A 17,336-nucleotide genomic window follows, 5' to 3' on the forward strand; every position below is an offset into this window, starting at 1 on the left:
ACCAGAGCGTATCTGACTGCTCTTCTGTAGGACACTAATCTGTTCCAGATTGGATTCTGGAAATTACTTTTAACTCTCCTTTCACCAGCTACAATTCCAGAACTATAAATCAAGTTTCAGTGGTCAGTTACATACATGACAGGCACAATAAAAGGCACCAGAATCTGTTACCATGTTTCCTTACATTCAAAAAAACCCCAAACCCACAACCCCAAAAATAACCCCCACCCCAGCCACGCTCCACTTCATCCTTCAGAAATGACCTTCTACTCCTTGATTATCGCTTTAAGATTAAAGTACCTTTTAGAGGCTCATTACTGCTCCATGAAAACCTTCAGATCAGCAGAGCTCACTTCAGCTAGCGCACCTTCCAGAAGCCTCCATCTTCCCTTACTGCTCTCCCCAGCAGGCTGCTGTACTTCTCCCTTCCCCCAGCGCCCCCAGCCCAGCTGCAGCAATCCTGCCCGAGTGCCCACACCTGCAGGCGGGGGCTGCTCGGCTGCAGCGCTCCCACACTGGCCACCACAGCTCGTGGGCAGCTCTGTCTCACCTCCTTGCAAAGAGCCCTCAGCCATGTTCCTGCTCCCTGATCCCTCCATTCCCCTTTACAGGTACAGTACCAGACTTGGAACTGATTGAGAGATGAAAGACCCAGTCAGGGGGTTGCCTCCAACTGGTTTCCACGTGGAGAAGGTTCAGGTGAACCTGACCTGTGAGACATTTGGGGAGGAGAATAAAAGGAATCACCTGTAGTTGGGCGTTAACAGCTCCTACCATGGGATGGGGTGGCTATTTTTGGAGTCTGTGCTCAAGGCGCAAAGACCAACAATGGAAAAGCCAACAACATAGTTTGTTGGGCCTGAGGTTATTTTTTTTTTTTAAGTCTGCTTAGGACTTTGCACATTAGCACAAAAAATGTGAGGGGTTTTTTTTTTGGTTTTTTTTTTTTTTGAAGTACTAAGCTCTTCTAGTTTTGCTACTGGCATCTTTTGACCTTGCTACTTTTTTTTAGTGTCAGTACCACCTGTGATACAACAGTTACTTGAACAACTTAAGCAAAGGTAAATGTGCAAAATAAAAGTTTCATTACCCCAAAATATTCTACTGGGAACTACCAAGCCAAATTCTCTTCTCCTCTGCCAAAGAAAAATGTCAAGAGAGGCAAACCCCAGAAATATATTGGGTTGTGGGGGCTGTGCTACACCAAAGGGCACGATGCTGGGATGAGCGGAGACTTCCCTAGATTTGTTCTCCTTTTGTTTGATTTGCAGAAATTTGAAAAGCAAATGAAAGTCAGGTTTGGGTTTGCAGGTCCTGCAGTCAGAATCTTCTAAATATTATTTACCGACAGAGTAAAAGGGTAATCAAAGATTAGAAGTTAATGAGTAAGGGTCTATTTTCTTGAAGAAATACAGAATTCCAACATTACTTTCATTTTGAAGTTCTTCAAGAGAGTAGTGTTTGGAATTACACAACTTTTTCCTTGCAATTTTTTTAACAATTCTAGAAGTCTGAGCTACCAGAAAGAATATGAACTATTTTAATTATCTACCATTAAGGAAAATCCTTAAAACTGGACAAACAATTTAATGACAGTTATGATGGCACAGAAAAGTTCCTATGGAAGATTGCCTGCAGCTGAAATGGGCTTAAAAAAACATGAAAGAACTATTAAGTGCGTGTGGTTGCATTATTGGCTTTGCAATTGTTGTTTCGTGCCAGTGCGTGCCCAAATCTATTCTATGCCAGATCAACTGCTTACAAAGTAAACTCCATTAGGAAGCTCTCCATTTACATGGAATTCAAGGCACTAAGAATTACACAGGAAAAAATACTCTCTGCTAATAGTTCCATTTATCTTTTTGATTTCAAAGTATTACCACAGAACCACAGGCACATCCCAGTTGGCACGGACCTCCAGCGGTCTCCAGCCTAGTGATTACAGTAGAGCCATGCTAGACCAAGTCGCTCAGGGTTTGCACAGTCAGATCCTGAGCAGCTCCGAAGACAAGAGATGCCACCTCTGCTCTGGGCCCCTGCTCCAAAGCCTAGCACGTTCTTTGGGAATACTTCTAGCATATTATTGAAACTTCCCTTGCTCCAACTCAGGCTTCTTGCCTCTCATCTTGTCCAAGACAAGTCTGACTACCTCCCACGCACCCTGCCAGCAGGTAGCTGTTGACAGTGAGAGACAGCACTGCTCCACGCTGCGCAAGCCCAGGTCCCTCCTGGTGTATCACAGCCCCTCACCTTGGTGGCCTGTTCCAGTATGAGATTCTCTCTCTCGTACAGGGCAGACCAAAACCAGACACCTTCAGATGCCGTCTCTCACAATGCTGCGTGGAGGGGAATAACTGCTCCCCTTGATCCGCTGCTCCTGCTAGTTGAGCTCAGGATGTTGCACTGAAGAAAAGGCAACTGACTGAAAACTGTTCGGATGGGCAACTCTGTCTGTAAAAGTGGCCAGAGAAAAGAAAATGTCCATACAAACCACTGTGTTCAAGTATTAAGCTACATAATGGTAGAGCACATATACAATATTACACGGATGTTTCAATTTATTTTTAGTAATTAATGGCTATGCAAAATTAATGGGTTTTAAAACGAAATTGTGTCCCCAAACCTGAGGTTCATGCAAGCAAACACTCATCTTAAGTTGTGATATACTGTCTTTTTCTTAGCATGAAAGAGAACACACTAGTCTGTGTGGCACATCAGACAGCAGTTACCATCAAAGTGTTCTTGGGCCACTTGGCGTTTCCTTGCTAAACAATCTCCGTGTATCATTCAGGTTACGTTACACCGGCATTTAAGAAGCTCTAGAAGCTGCGTGCCTCGGAGAGGCCTGGTGAGCCAGTTCCTCCCGCAGGACCCACAACTGATCTCCACGTGTTCCACTCGCATTCACCAGAGGGTGCTTGTGCAGTACAGGGCCAGGCTGTGTAAACCTGGCTGGCAATCCCAGTTTGGGTCTGGGCTGTGGGAAAGGAAATGAAAGTTTCCTTTTTTCATCTACTGAAATGCTTTTAGCTCCTTTCAGATTTGTCATAACAACAATACACTTAAGGAATAATCTAATGCTGACTTAAACCTGTGTTCAGTACAGACTGCTAAAAATGCCTTTCTCAATTTGATATGCAACACTGACATACTGCACCTTTCTGTATCTGTTTCATTCCCTTATGGTGGATGAAATTCAAAAGCATTACGCAAAGTAATAGCTGGCCCCAAGCAAGGCAGCTAAACCTACAAATCTGGATGTACAATGAATACGATGTAGTCAAAGCTAATTGCTCTACATCCATCATCATTCTACCATTACAAAGTTCCTTCCCCTTCCTCTTAAGGGCTTTTTTCCTTCACCCTGTACCATCTCTGACTTCTTCCCACTGCACTCCAAAGCTCTAAGGCTCTCCTTACATTAATCTAGGCTTCTTCCCCCGGCCTACTGGCATCATTTCTACGCATGTTTGTCTGTTTTCTTCCAAAGGATGTGTTCAGTTCTGAAGATCTGAACCGAACACAAGCCCTCAGTGCCTTCTGGAAGTGGCTCTGTAGATGTTTGCTGCTCCTGCTTCACTCTCCGAGACCTGTTCTGAAGTCAGCAGAGAGCAGCAAGGTGCCGTAACTAGCTTTTCTCAGTATCTCCTCTCCTCCTGTTTCAGGGGAGGGATGGGTAGGTAGGGAGCAGACCCTCCCCTCCCTCATGCCCCCCTCCTTTCCCAGCGGAGGCCCAGGCACACCCGCAGCGGCACCACACTAACTGGCAGCTGGCACTGTCTGTCTCCCAGCAGCAGGGCATTAATAACCATTAACAAAATGCTATACAGTTCCAACATGATGTCAGTGGTATTAACCTCTGTCATTCCTGTATCAGCACCAGTGAATGACTGTTTCGGGTTTTTTTTCTTTAAAACTTACCTTTGAAATATTCTATAGTGTTAAAACCAACAGTGGCTACTTATAATAGCTCTTATTTTCCAGTTTTGAAAACGAACCATCAGTTATCAGTAGCAACTATGTGAGCAGCTGCTGAATTTATCTCATTCATAATTTTTTACTGAGCTTTAAAAAAAAAAACAAACCAAAGCAAAGCCTTCAATACCCTACAGACTTGTGAGCATTTTTGGGAGGTACTAAGGATCTGCCACCTATAAAAGAGAAAATGGGTGCAAGACATTTGTGAGTTTTCTGGAACTGATAGTTTATGAGCAAATTACTCCGACCTGGTGTTACTATAGCAAAGCTGCTACTGCTTTCAGGACTATGAAACACAAGTATCTTTTCTCAGTTCCAGCTAGTAACCGGAGCACAAGCAGTTCTTTTTAAATGGTATAAAGCCTCTTACCATCTTGGACTGCTTCCCAGCTCAAAACAAAATAAATGCCAACACTATAAACAGATACAGTATGTAGAGAGAGAGAGTTTGTATAATTTATTACAGTAATATAGATAACTGGAGCAAGATAACAGTTTTCCATGTATTCAACCACATCTATACTCTTAGGTCACTAACAGGAACATCCCCATTGAATTTTACTGTCATGATTTGGGGTCAACCTGCCTTAAGATGATTTGAAAGATCACTGGATTTTCCAGACTATCCTTTTCTTTTTTGTAGTTACCGATTAAGAAGGTCTTATTTCCATTGATCATATACCTTGTTATTTATGAGCAGACTCCCAATATATAAGATGTGCCTAATCCAAACTCAGGTTACCTGCAGTTACAGCATCCCTACAATGCTTTCAGATGTCCACTTTACCACCATGAAATCTTTGGTTCTAGAAAATAGGATGAGACCATCAAATAAATGTTTGCATGGCAAACTGCTCCTGCCCATCTCCGGGTCTACACTCATGCCTAACAGCTATCACATTTAATAGCTACAGGGAGTGGATGCACAAGACTAGCTGGAATGGGAATGCTTTGTACTCCCATGCACTGTATCAGCTACACGATGCAGTTATTTCTTCAACTTGGGTTCAACATGTTGGTGTTTTTTTTAAAAGACAAAGCTTTACCTCTCCAAAAAACCCCAAGAAGTTTATGTGATGTAGACCTTCAATTGAAAACTGGAAGATGATACAGAAGATTTGCCATTTTTTGTTCCTGTGTGTAGAGCAGCTGGTCCCAGTGGAATAAAGGTGAGGATAAACCTTTTCTTTGTGAACAACACTGCAACAAGGGATACTGGCACCAAAAGCAAAGTCTGCTCTGTACCAGCTCAGCACAAACCTCCGCCACAAGGAGTGTTTCAGGGCAAGTGAGCTGAGGGAGCAGCACAGGCACTGCAGTGGTGTGGAAGCAGATGACAGGAGGGAAAGGATGCAACATTTGCAATTCTTCAGCCCTGTTGCGGACCTCACGAGAAAGTGTATATGCTTCAGGTTAAATCAGGTCTCAGAGACACCTCTACCAGGCAGTAAACCAGCCAGCAGCACCTCAGCGAGAGGTAAATCTGCATCCCTGTGGAAATGGCAGAAGACTGATTAATTTAATCCCATGTCCCTTCTAAGGAAAGACAGTAAGAGACAGTGAGGGACAAAATTTGTACCAATGTACCGGTGTTGTCTTCCTTCTTTGGCAGAGAAAAGGAGGAGCAGATTACACACGTCCACCCTTCCCCTGACCACAGGAGTCGGTACAAGTAGGGGGGAGAAGGGGTTTTCTGCAAAGCCTGTGCCTTTGAGGCAGCAGAAGGGCAAGAGCTCAGTTTTACGACTCCTGGCCCAAACACAATTTACCATTTACAAACTAATCCTCCTCTGTTCGAGAGCACAAGGCCTGCTAAAGCTCTCATGTCCACTTCTCTGATTCTTCATTGTCCACACTGACAGAGAGAAGCCGAAGACCTAATCGGTGTGTAATTCAATCGCTGTCCAGGCTGTGTCACAGCACAATGCTCTGCTTGTAGTGCCATGGGTTAAGTCAGCCAGCTACCGTTATGCACCACAGCAGGTGTGAAGAATGTCACTCGGTCTAACTGTATGTTACCACTCTGTCAAGGTCTGTTTCTGACGCTACTTTCACTCACCACTTAATGACTGTTTTTCCTACTGGCAGCAAGCTAATCGTCAGCTGTACGGTGAAAGGGCACTTTCAGTATTTTTGACCCTGAATTGGGAATTCCTGCACAACGTAACATGGACCTCATACAAAGTAACCCCCCTGTTCTCTATATCCCCAAAACACGGAGGCCTGCTAAAAAGCTCTTTATTTCCTTAGTCTTAATCCAGCAATTAGTGAATTACGATTTACTACACCCAAAGTGCTTCAGCCTGTTGTTCCTCACCAGACACTGGACATAGCAACACACCTTTTGGGAATGGCAAATCCTCAAAGCTCCTTGGAACCTAATTACATTTAAATCAGCAAGAGACAGATGCTTCAAAAAACTCTTATCCGCATGTAGGTGGTTAAAAATCTCTGGGAAACAACAATAAACGTGCTGCAACACTTAAATACAGATCTTGGGCCACTCCGAGAATGGCGTTTGGTTTGTTTTTTTAAAAAAGTGTGCTACTCCAAAATGAGTAGAAAGTTGCACTTCCATCGTTCTGGAGTCACACCACAGTGCAAGAAAGGCGAGGAAGCAAAGTGCAGAGGATGAAGTCACTTCATCACCAGTGAAGCAGCTACGGGTGTGTGCATCACCCACCCATGCTACTGGACAGATAAGGCAACAGTGGGGAACTATTGCTGATAAACCCACACCACCGCAAGTGAACTGTAATTTACTGGAAGTGGCAAAACCACGGGGACAGTAACCAGGAGCACATCAGAGGATGTTTTCCCCTTGCACTGATTACATCACACATTTGTAATAGTCATGCGTGATGTTTCTTCCCATGTGTAAGTGACACGTCCAAGGGATGTGAGCACAGAAACTCCCTATTTCTAATGCATCTACTTCCTTAACAGCCTTGAGAATTTCATTCATGTAGTTTCTGGTGCCATTTGTCTAATTCCTTAATTTTCATGCAGAAGCAGTATGAACAGGAGGAATACTTGACAGAAGAGCAACACCGGGACAGAAATTGTACAGGCCTGTACCAGCAGAAGCACTTTTTTGTCCAAAAGAACAAACAACTGAATAACCTGAGCAATCCAAGATGCGGATAAACCAAATGGAAACAATTTCCCTGACACTACATAGATTAATTTAAATCAATGTATTTAGCTGTCTAGAGTATTTCTATGTAATTCTATACATGAATTATGGTTACCAATCTTACCTAATCCTGTAAAGGGATGAAATACTTTGTCATACTTTCAAATCCTGGCAAGGCAGTGAGGAGATGAAGAAAGACGAACCAGCTTCTTACCACTTGCTACAGAAAAGGTTGTAATATTCATTATTCAAAATATGAATTAGACATCTTTATTTACAGTGTTTCACAAGTCTTTCTTAGTGCTGAAGCCAAGCTGCTCATTTCACCCATACTCATCTACTGTCATCATTGACGGCCGATTTCTAAACATGGCCAGACACGAGTTTACGTGGCAGGGGTCACGAGACATTCTTGCATCCTGAATCAGGATTTAGTGATGCCATGTGCCAAGCCTTAGAAGCATGCAGAGCATTTGCAACTGAGCACCTGTGGAAATCCCATTTCCTGACAGAGAGGCCTCCAATATTCATGTTTTTCTCCTGCTCTTAGGCTGTGCTGTAATAAAATATGGCCTGAATAATCCTTTTATAGCTACACAGGGAAATGTCCTTGCCCTCATGGAGGTTCAGTGGGCTCTTGGTTGAGCAATCAGCAAAGATACACAGAACGAAAAGCCTGGCTGCTGGGCTATGACTGAAATCATGCGCAGGGTAGGGATACAAAGTGGACATGCAGTTTATCAGAGAAACTGGAAGGACTCTGTTAACTTTAGTGAATATAGGCAAGAGGACAGGACCCTAAGGAGTCACATTAAATTCGGTGTTAATGCTGACAGTGACGCATGCAGGCACAGCCAAAAGAGTGCACGGTCGTGGAAAGGGAGGGTAGGAGGGCTGTCACTGGCTGCACATGAATAATCAGAGAGTGCAGGACTGCACAGAGACCTCTCCCAGGTCAATGAGAGAACACTCCAAGGATGTAAGTTGAAGACAAGCTGGAAGGGACTAGTTACAAGGCCAGAAACAGGAATGACTTGGAACAGCTTATACTGTAAGACTCCCTCCTCTGGAAGCCACTCCCCAGTACCTCCTGCTTGCCCTTACTCTAAGCTGCCTTCTGCCCCTTTGAAGGCTGTGATTCCCTTACCACAAGAAACCTGCATCCTTGTCCCTCCACTCTAACTCTGGGTTGCTGCTGCTTTGGGCTGCTTTGGCTGCCTGACATGGGCTATCTGTGCCTCCTCCTCAAACTCCGGCTGTTACCTCCCAGCAATCCACACATCTCTATATGCCCCCACATTGTCTCCTCACCCTCCATTTCCCTGACACTGTCCCCTGCAGCTGCTTCATAACCCCGGCTTATCTCTGCTTTTGATTTCTTCCCTTCCTGCTGGCTTTGGCAGCCTGAGTGTGAAGCCCAAGCTATCACACGTAGCAGACTATTAGCCTGTACACTGTCCTGCACCTAATCTTGCTTTTGCTGGGGCGCTCACTGAAGCTTTAAACCAATGACTCCAAACACTGAACAAGTGTGAAACACTACCAGCCCTCAGCAGTTCTCACACACCGTCACGTACCTATATCATATCTTTAACTGACAATACAGGTTTGACAGTTTAGAGATCAAGTCTCTGTCATGGCCCTGCTGGTCTTTACTTGTTCCTCAGCTTCATTTTGGGCACCATCATCCACCATGGTGCTGTGCAGACTCAGTGGGATGCTGAGTGACAGCCACTATTTCCCATTTCCACAAGGAAATGCTAGAACAACTTTTGTCTGTTAAATGCTGGCCATAAAAATCAGCTCTTTGTGGCATACTCCCTTTTCCTTCCTTCTTGCTGATCAGCTCTTCCTCTGGGTACTTCAGGGGACCTACCCCCTCCTTTTGGCCATGACAGTGTACATCCAAACAGCTGCTAGGGCTGGATGAAGCACCTGCTCTGGGCAACAGCAGCTGGAGTTCATTTTGGGTCCAAAGGGCTGAGGCCAAGCAGGCTGACCGCATGTGCACTAATCCAGTATCATCACCAACTCCACCAACAACAGGTGCCTCTTTGAAGAGGAAGGGAAAAACTATTTGAGGAGGAATCAGAGCTTTATAAAGGACATTATGGGCCAAGTCCTCAGCTGGTACACGCTCAGTTAAAGCATGTACTCTCTTGAAGTTATAGGAATAATGCTCATATACACCAGTAAAAGAATCAGCGCACTCTCAGTGCTGTTCCTCTTCTCTTTTTCATTTTCCACCTCCTTCCTTTGCTCTGCACTGATCACCCTTTGAAGAAAGAAACCCTCCTGTCCCTTGCTTCAAGGCAAACAGTTCAAAGTCACAAGCTACACATACAAGCCTTCACCATCCTTGTCTACATAGGTAACACCGTCACCTGACATGTCCCTCAGTCCTGCTTGAGTCCTGGAGTCTAGATCATGAGTATGCATCAACAAGAACAAGGGCGATCCCATTCTGGAACAGATCAGATCAAACCCCATCAAGGTCCCGTAAGAGAAGTCTTTCAGCACAAGCATCATAAAAATCGCCGTGCACTTCCTCAAGCCAGTGGTCCATATAGCCCAGTGCATTATTTCAATGTATGGCCACGACAAAATGACGTGGGAGGAGACAAAAAAACCCTGCCAGAAACAGCCATTAGCCAAATTGGCTCCAAGGAAAATTTTCTTCTTCATCTCATTTTGCTAGAAATTGATTTATGACCCAATGCATACAAATCTCTTTTTTAAGCCCATCTTAGTGTTTACTGATAAATGCTTGTATTAATGCAAGCCTCTACATTTTTTTTCTTTTCTGAGTCCTGCCATTCTGAGCTCCAAAGATCAGTTCCACAAATCTGGTCCCACTCCCTGCAGTTACTCTTGTGCCCGTTTCTAGAGAATCTGGAGGCTCTCTGGAGCCTGAGAATGGAGCTGTATTCACAAAGGGGCCACCGCAGAGCACTGCCAAAAGCACCCTGCTAGCATAACAGCAGACTTTTCAAATTCCTGTTGATGCACTATTAAAGGTAAACATAATGTTGCTACAAGTTCCATGTGAACTGATCACAGCCTTCATAACTTTGTATTCCAAAATTTATTTTCCTGAACCGTACATCGTTTAATGAATGACTTTCCAAGATTTAGACATGTTTAAGTCACTTTCCCCTTGGGACTGTGTCTCAGCTGGGTTATATTACAAAAAGAAGCAAAGTTGAGACAGCTGAAGGAGCCGAGCTAGTGGTGGGAGTAGCACAGGGCGAAAAGAGTCTCCCGTCCCTAACAGTTACTGGCATCTCATCCACAAGTACACACAAATGTAAACTGTACTGTGTTGGTTTGCCCATTTAAACAAGTCTCCGAGAATTTCCCTTGACAAACATTGCGCTACAGGCTAGACACCACCATTTCCTCACCAATGAAGAGACATTCACACAACCACACAGGAATGTCCAGCGCTGGAAACATATTCTCAGCTGCTGCAGACTCATGGATTCCATTTGAGGCTTTAACCACAGTTCCAGAGTTCGAAAACATCAAAGCATGTAGAAACATGCAAAGAAGGCAATATTGCACACTTGTGCATCAGTGTTGTCCACGTATGTGCCCGAGGGAAGCCCCTGGCAATCACCACTTTTCACACTTCACAATGAGCTCTGTGGATACCTACACGTTACTGCCCTTCACACCAAAAGCAATAAAACACTCCCAGCGTCTGACAGGCACAGAGCTCTTCCTAACCCTCTGAATCCTCTCTGCAGCTTGCTGTCACTGGGCACATTTCACGCAGGCCAGCTGCACAGGATTTATTCAACCAGTTTTGGAGTATCAAAGCTAACTTTTTTTGTCTTTGCCCCAGGCAGGCGCTTGGTATGCAGGATTTAAATCAGAGAACAAAATGTTCTGTGAAATTTGTAAATACTCGGCACAGTAATTTCTAAATTCTAAAAAAGATAGCAACTGGAGCTAGTGGTTTAAAAGTCAAAAAATAAAGCACTTCACTGCATCACTGTGATTAATGCCACTGTGTCCTAAAGAGCAGAGTAAGTCACTGTCCAAGATTATCGATTAATGGTGCTGACTGCCTTAAGTGATAGAAGCCAAACACACTGTTACACCTCACAATTCCATTGAAATCAGGGGAGCGCCCAATTCAAAAAGCGCTCTGCATAAAGATGCTGAAATTGAAAACAATTTGTTAGATCCTTGCAAATCTGCATGGAAGACTTTGGCTGGGACATACTGTCAACAAACAGACTACAGTCGAACACCTACCATTCTCAGATTTTTTATAATGTATTTAAGGCTATTAAAATGGAATTAGGCAGAAAATTATAGGGAAGGAGATGCCCTAGAGAATCACAACACTTACACTATGAAGGGCAGAATGTAGATGGCCTAAAAGAGGTGTTTTGAGCAGAAAGCAGCAATAAAAGGTCATTTGTGACTGGAACTCGAAGAGGAATTACTTCATTGGAATTTAGCATAGCCTTTAAGGTCAATGATGTTTGACTGAAATTATCCACTTGTTTTCTGTTTCACCACCACTGATTCCGTATTAATACAAAATATAAAACCAACATTCAGCTGATGAATGTTCACATTAAAGTTTCAAATAAAGAATCTTTTCATATTTCTTTTCTCAAGTAGTTTCATTTAAACTTTGAAATGATTCTCTTTCAAACAAAAACAGTGTAAAGGGTTCATTCGTTATTTTTTGGTGACTACGGAAGCTAAAACATTTAGAATCATTTCCTCTTGACTTGCAAACATTTCACACACCTCTTACCACATCTGTGGCTTTCCTTTCTTCCCTCTCAAGCCAAGTAGCAAATGGCATCAGTCAAATCATTTAACTCCCAGGGATGCGTGTACTTCAGAAGCAGGTGCTCCTGGTACTAGCAAGGACTCTATCAACATTGATTATCAGTGGCATACAGCAGCAAGACAATAAATGGTTTCCGGATCTTCATCCCTTGCCTGTAGTTTACTTCTGCTAGCCCAAATATTCTGAGTATGTACAGAGTACATCTGCTCCTGCTCACCTCAGAGAGGTAGGTCTGATGCTCCCTCAAGGGCCATGTGGAGCACTGAGTGCACAGTTTATACTGCCTGGAAGGCGTTACCTGCAGTCACTGATTTCAGATGGCAGACTGTACAAAAAAAGGCACTGTCTTTTTCAACACATCAAGTCTTATTTTCTCATTTGTCCAAAAGTGAGTACAGATTCTCACCCACAGCTGTGGAAAGGAAGGTAGAACAGAAAGGCAAGGTATACAGATTGTAGCAGACTTCAGGCAGTTTGGAATTGTACAACCCTCTTATGCAACGTGTTGCCTGGGGTGCACCACATGTTTTCAGAAATGCCACAGAATGCCCTTAAATTTGCTCCAGGGCTGAGACCCAGTGACTTCAACCTATAATAAATGACTGGACTTATGATATGCCATGGACAGATTGCAAAGATGTGCCTTAACTTTGCTGGCCTATGCTTTTTTAAATGTGGCTTGAAATAATGATTGCAAAATCTCAGAGGCAGGTGAGGAACCCTGAAATTTATTCTAACTTATTCCTAAGCACTGTCTCTTTAAAAAAATCAAACGGTTAGTATCAGCCAGTACCACCTGAAATTAATAGTCCACTTAAAGCTTAGACGTATTTATAAGAGAAGACGTGGGGACTGAAGGGCCAACACTGCTGACCAGGCTGAAGCTGGCTGAGCTGGGCTGCCAGCCCTCTGCAGCCACCAGGCAGGGAGCACGGGCAGTCCCCGGGGCCAAGCCAAACGGTGGCTTCCTGAGCACTGGCAGAGGCAGGGCTCTTAAATAGGACACAGATAAGCTGAGAAGCCTAGCCAGCACACCTGGGAAGTTTGTAAATACAAGGAGAAAAGGCTAGGGAAGAACAACTTGCTGCAGGTGAATCATCAACATTTACAATCGCTTTGGAAAGTGTGCTACATGCTTCAGAGAAATAGTGGTACACGGCTCCTAGATGCAAGTTAGTAGTGGCCACAGTGCAGTACTACCCGCAGCCCCAGTATTACGCGCATGTATGAAAACACACTCAAACACAACCATATGCAGCTTGACTTGAGCTGCAGCAAGCTGAAGATGTCAAACGTCAACCAGGCTGAAGCAGGAGAAGAGTCTACCTATGCAGTGATGTCAGCCAGGCATGACTGCAGAGCTCACACATACACACAACCCCCAAACCTGCTGATGGCATGGAGCTTTCTCGGGCGTCCGCAGAAGGGAGAGGGGGAGCAAAGGCAGAGGATGAGTCTGCCTGAGCACCGGGGGTCGTGGCAGCAGCTGGAAAGAGCCTGCGGGGAGAGAAAGACGGGAGGTGTGCCTGGGGACCGGCAGGAGCCATGCAGGCAGGATGTGCCCCGAACACCAAGGTCACAGGGCAGCTCTGAGCATCACCCACAGTGGTCCCAGAGGCTCCCTGCGGTGCTACAGGGCGCTGGGCCCCTCCTGGCCCTGGCAGCACCCTGCTGGGAGGAGCTGAGGCTGCCTGTCTCCTCACAGCACTACCTGAAGCAAACTTTCTGCTACTGGAAGGGTGCCATGGTAAAAGCAAGCATTAATGACAGATAAACTAATTTAAACACTGCAGAGAAGAAAGCAGCAGGAATTAGGAAACCCTTCTATACTTGTTCTGTGACACAAGGTCAAAGATAAGCTTGCTTGTATTTCAGAAACTCTTACGAGCTTGTCTTCTATGTTTGTTTTAGACACAGCACAGGTATGCCCGAAGGCTGTGGGCATACTCCTTTGAAGGACAGATTTCAATCAGTAAAGTTTTAAAGAACTCTCTATACATCACAATGGTTTATATTATCCAGCGTTTGGAAGGCTTCTTAAAGAAGAATTTCACTGCAAGAGAAGAAAGACAAACAAGCCAACTTCTCAATATCCGTGCCATGCAGACTCGTGTCAAGGAAGCCTATGGAACTGAACTGCCTGAGATAAAAGTTGCATCAGAGGCGTGAAGTGTCGCAACATTGTCAGGCTCCTGGTGTAAAGTGGGAAAACCGAACGAAGGCAAAAAAAGACATGCTGAAGAACATCCTCAAACATCTCAACTGGCTTTAAACACTGTGGTAATGGATGATTTGCAAATACAAAATTATCAACGAGAGGAAGAAAGTCTTTGACTCTCTAGAAAAGGAAAGCAATGGAAAACTAAGTTTTGGAACTAAGTTTTGGAGTATTTCAGGAGAGTGCCAAAAATAGGCACTTATTACTTCCAGATCCAAAATTAATCCAAGTATTTTACAAACAAGATTTCATTCTGGTACCCCATTTTAGTAAACAGAATGTATATGAAATACATGTAGATTCGGCACTGCATAGTAATTTTCAGTACCTATAGCCCCCCAAAATAGGCTCCTGTTTGCTCTGTTTGATACCAACAAGATCAAGACTGACTTGAAAGGTCAAAAGCTTTAATTTTTACTTTTGGGAAATCCTTCTCTTGTATCACTAAAACATGCTGATTTCACAGCACTACAACAAACTGGATGTTTCCATTTGCTCAGTGGCATACAGACAAAAAGCATTTTCCAGAACATCCACCTCACAGCCTGGTCACAGTGCTATTGTCACTCCAGGGCCATCTCATGTTTTGCTGATGACTACTTTTACCGTGAGACAGTTAAAAAAAGTTATTTTTCTATGCTTACTTAAGTAGTAACCGCCCAAATTTCAGGCTGCTTTTTTAACTTTTATGAGTCATACAGTACAAAAAGGAAACAGAACAACTCAGAAGTCTTGCTGGCTTTACCTCCATATAAAAAGGAAATAAAAGAAGAGTGGAATCAGTTAAAATATTAAAAATGAAGCACCTGTTGAGAATGGAAAAGCATACAGAAAAATGGATTAAATGACTTCAAGTCCAATACAAGCAATTGTGAACTCAAGGGTGTTCGTATGAATCATCTCCACTTCCTGACAGAGCTTAGGTTTCAGTTAATAACGAACAAAACCATGAATCAAGAAGGCCAATTTACAGGCATACATATCATACATTTATTTGTTTATTACTTTTTCCTCAAAGAGCCCTCCATTTTCATCACAGCTATTGAGGGGCACTGAATGACCACATAAGAAAAAAGTTTGACAGCATAGACACACTCTTTGCAAGGCACAAGAAAAATCTGTCACATCTAGAAAGAAGCTAAGAGATGGTAGCTGGATAGAAACAACAGCCACAACTGTTGCTACCTGTGGTTACAGAACAAACAAGATCAGCTTCAGATTAAAAAGTTTGGTTTCAAAAGCCTAGCTTTAAATGAGAAAGAACTGAGGCAGAAAATGGCCAGATATACCTAAATGTTTGCAGTCTCAGCAGAAAGGATATTTTCAGATGATTGCTAAAAGCCCACTGACAATAACAGTCCTCTCTGCTGCACTCTGCCGAAGAATAAAAAGAAAGGGGGGAAGTGAGGCGTGTAAGAGAGCTTATTTTGCTGGAATTTTAATTGCAGTTCTATATACCATGCTGCAGTTGTTTGGCTTCCCACTCTGCCATGCAGTTTCAACTCTTTAAAATGTGTTGTACCAAAATAATGCAAAATCAGACAAACTAATAAAGGCCTCTTTCATCACAGCATGTGCCTAACATTGCATTTAAATATTCCTAAATTATGGAAATAAACAGGTCAATCCTGTTACCAACCCCATCTACAGATGTCAGCAACGCTTTTTGCAATGACTTGCACATACAACCATCTGTTCTTGCTTTCCTTCAGGCAAGATCACTCAGTGCCCAACCCCCTTCACCCCAACATCAGTTCACTGAGGAAATCTGTAAAGTACCTTTGTACTTCAGGACTTAGTAGGAATGAGGATCTAAGCCAGGTTCACTTGTTGTATCAAAGTCATACACAGATATCGTTACCCCAAGTGGGTAATAAACTTTCTGAAGCCTACAGTTTGGGAGAGACCCTCGAGACTTCAGTTTAGGGCAGGTGGGGAAAAAAGTAATGTCTTAAAAGCAACCCTACCTGATAGCAGGCAGCTGCACTTACTCTATGCCACATTAAAACTGTGTAACCAAGAAGCTGAGCAAAGAGCTTGTTCCCCAGGATAGTCTATCTTGAAAACCAAGATTTGAGACCAGAAGTTTCTGGAACAGAGGATACTTTCCTCTGTCCAGACACAACCAGCATGTGACACCACCTCACCCTATGTAGCAAGAACCCCTATGTTACTTTGTAATGGTTTTTTTCCACAACACATTTGAATACAGTAAAAATGATGTGCATTTCCTTTAGTTCTATGAAGCATGGAGCAAAATAAATTGAATGGTGTTGCCATCAAAAGAGGGGTTAAGGAACGTATAGATTAAGGAAATTCAGTAATTTTTCAGATCAGCCTCATAAATCATAGGTGGCCTTAAGAAACATCTTCACATCTTAGTTCTCCATCACTAAAATGGGAATTAATTATGAATTCCAAGGCACCAGAAGTCCATTAATACAGATACAAGCATCTATGAGCTCATATGCTCAGAAATTATTGTCATGAAAGCCCACCTAACAAAATACAACCATAAACTTTTCCACAGAGACAGCAGCTAACTTGCTTTCTATTGTGATATCATGCTTTAAATTATTTGGACTGTCCAAGTATTCTATTTAGATTAGGATGTCAATGCGTACACACACAGAGATAACCATCCTTGTCCCTCCTCTTCTGAGGCAATCAAAGGATTATTCTGGAATAATCCCAAATCACAGACTGGTCAGGGTTGGAAGGGACCTCTGGAGACCACCTAGCCCACTCCCCCGCTAAAGGCGGGCTGCACAGAGTAGTGCCCAGGCAGGTGTTGAATGTCTCCAGAGCAGACAACATTCAAATACAACGCCAGCAACTATTTCACAGGCTGAAACAAAGACCCTTGGAACGGAGGGGGCTAAAAGGCAACCGTCACAAGTCCAGCTTCCCAGCAGAAGTCCCTACTGCCCCAGTGAAAAAGAGGACCCCATTGACAAATTCAGAACAAAGCCAAACGTTGTTGAACTGTCTTGTCAATGAATATATTTTAACTTACGAATTTAGATACGTACTTTAGCCTTTATATATACATAATATATATATACTTATAAATATACTTTACTCACGTGCGGTTTTTACTCAAATGCTTAAAATAAGCATGTTTAATCTTTTCTTAAAAGTAAACTTAGGACACCGTTTTACATTTTATTTGCCGAAACTTCTAATTT

At 43.4% G+C, this 17,336-nt stretch overlaps 1 long non-coding RNA gene across 3 annotated transcripts in view; it reads right to left on the bottom strand.

Moving 5' to 3' along the window:
- Positions 1 to 17,336, bottom strand: part of LOC129736982 (uncharacterized) — a 69,020-nt gene that overhangs the window by 40,741 nt on the left and 10,943 nt on the right. The window lies entirely within an intron of this gene.

This window comes from Falco cherrug, chromosome 10 (genome assembly GCF_023634085.1).
Source record: "Falco cherrug isolate bFalChe1 chromosome 10, bFalChe1.pri, whole genome shotgun sequence".
In the NCBI taxonomy this organism is placed as follows: domain Eukaryota; kingdom Metazoa; phylum Chordata; class Aves; order Falconiformes; family Falconidae; genus Falco; species Falco cherrug.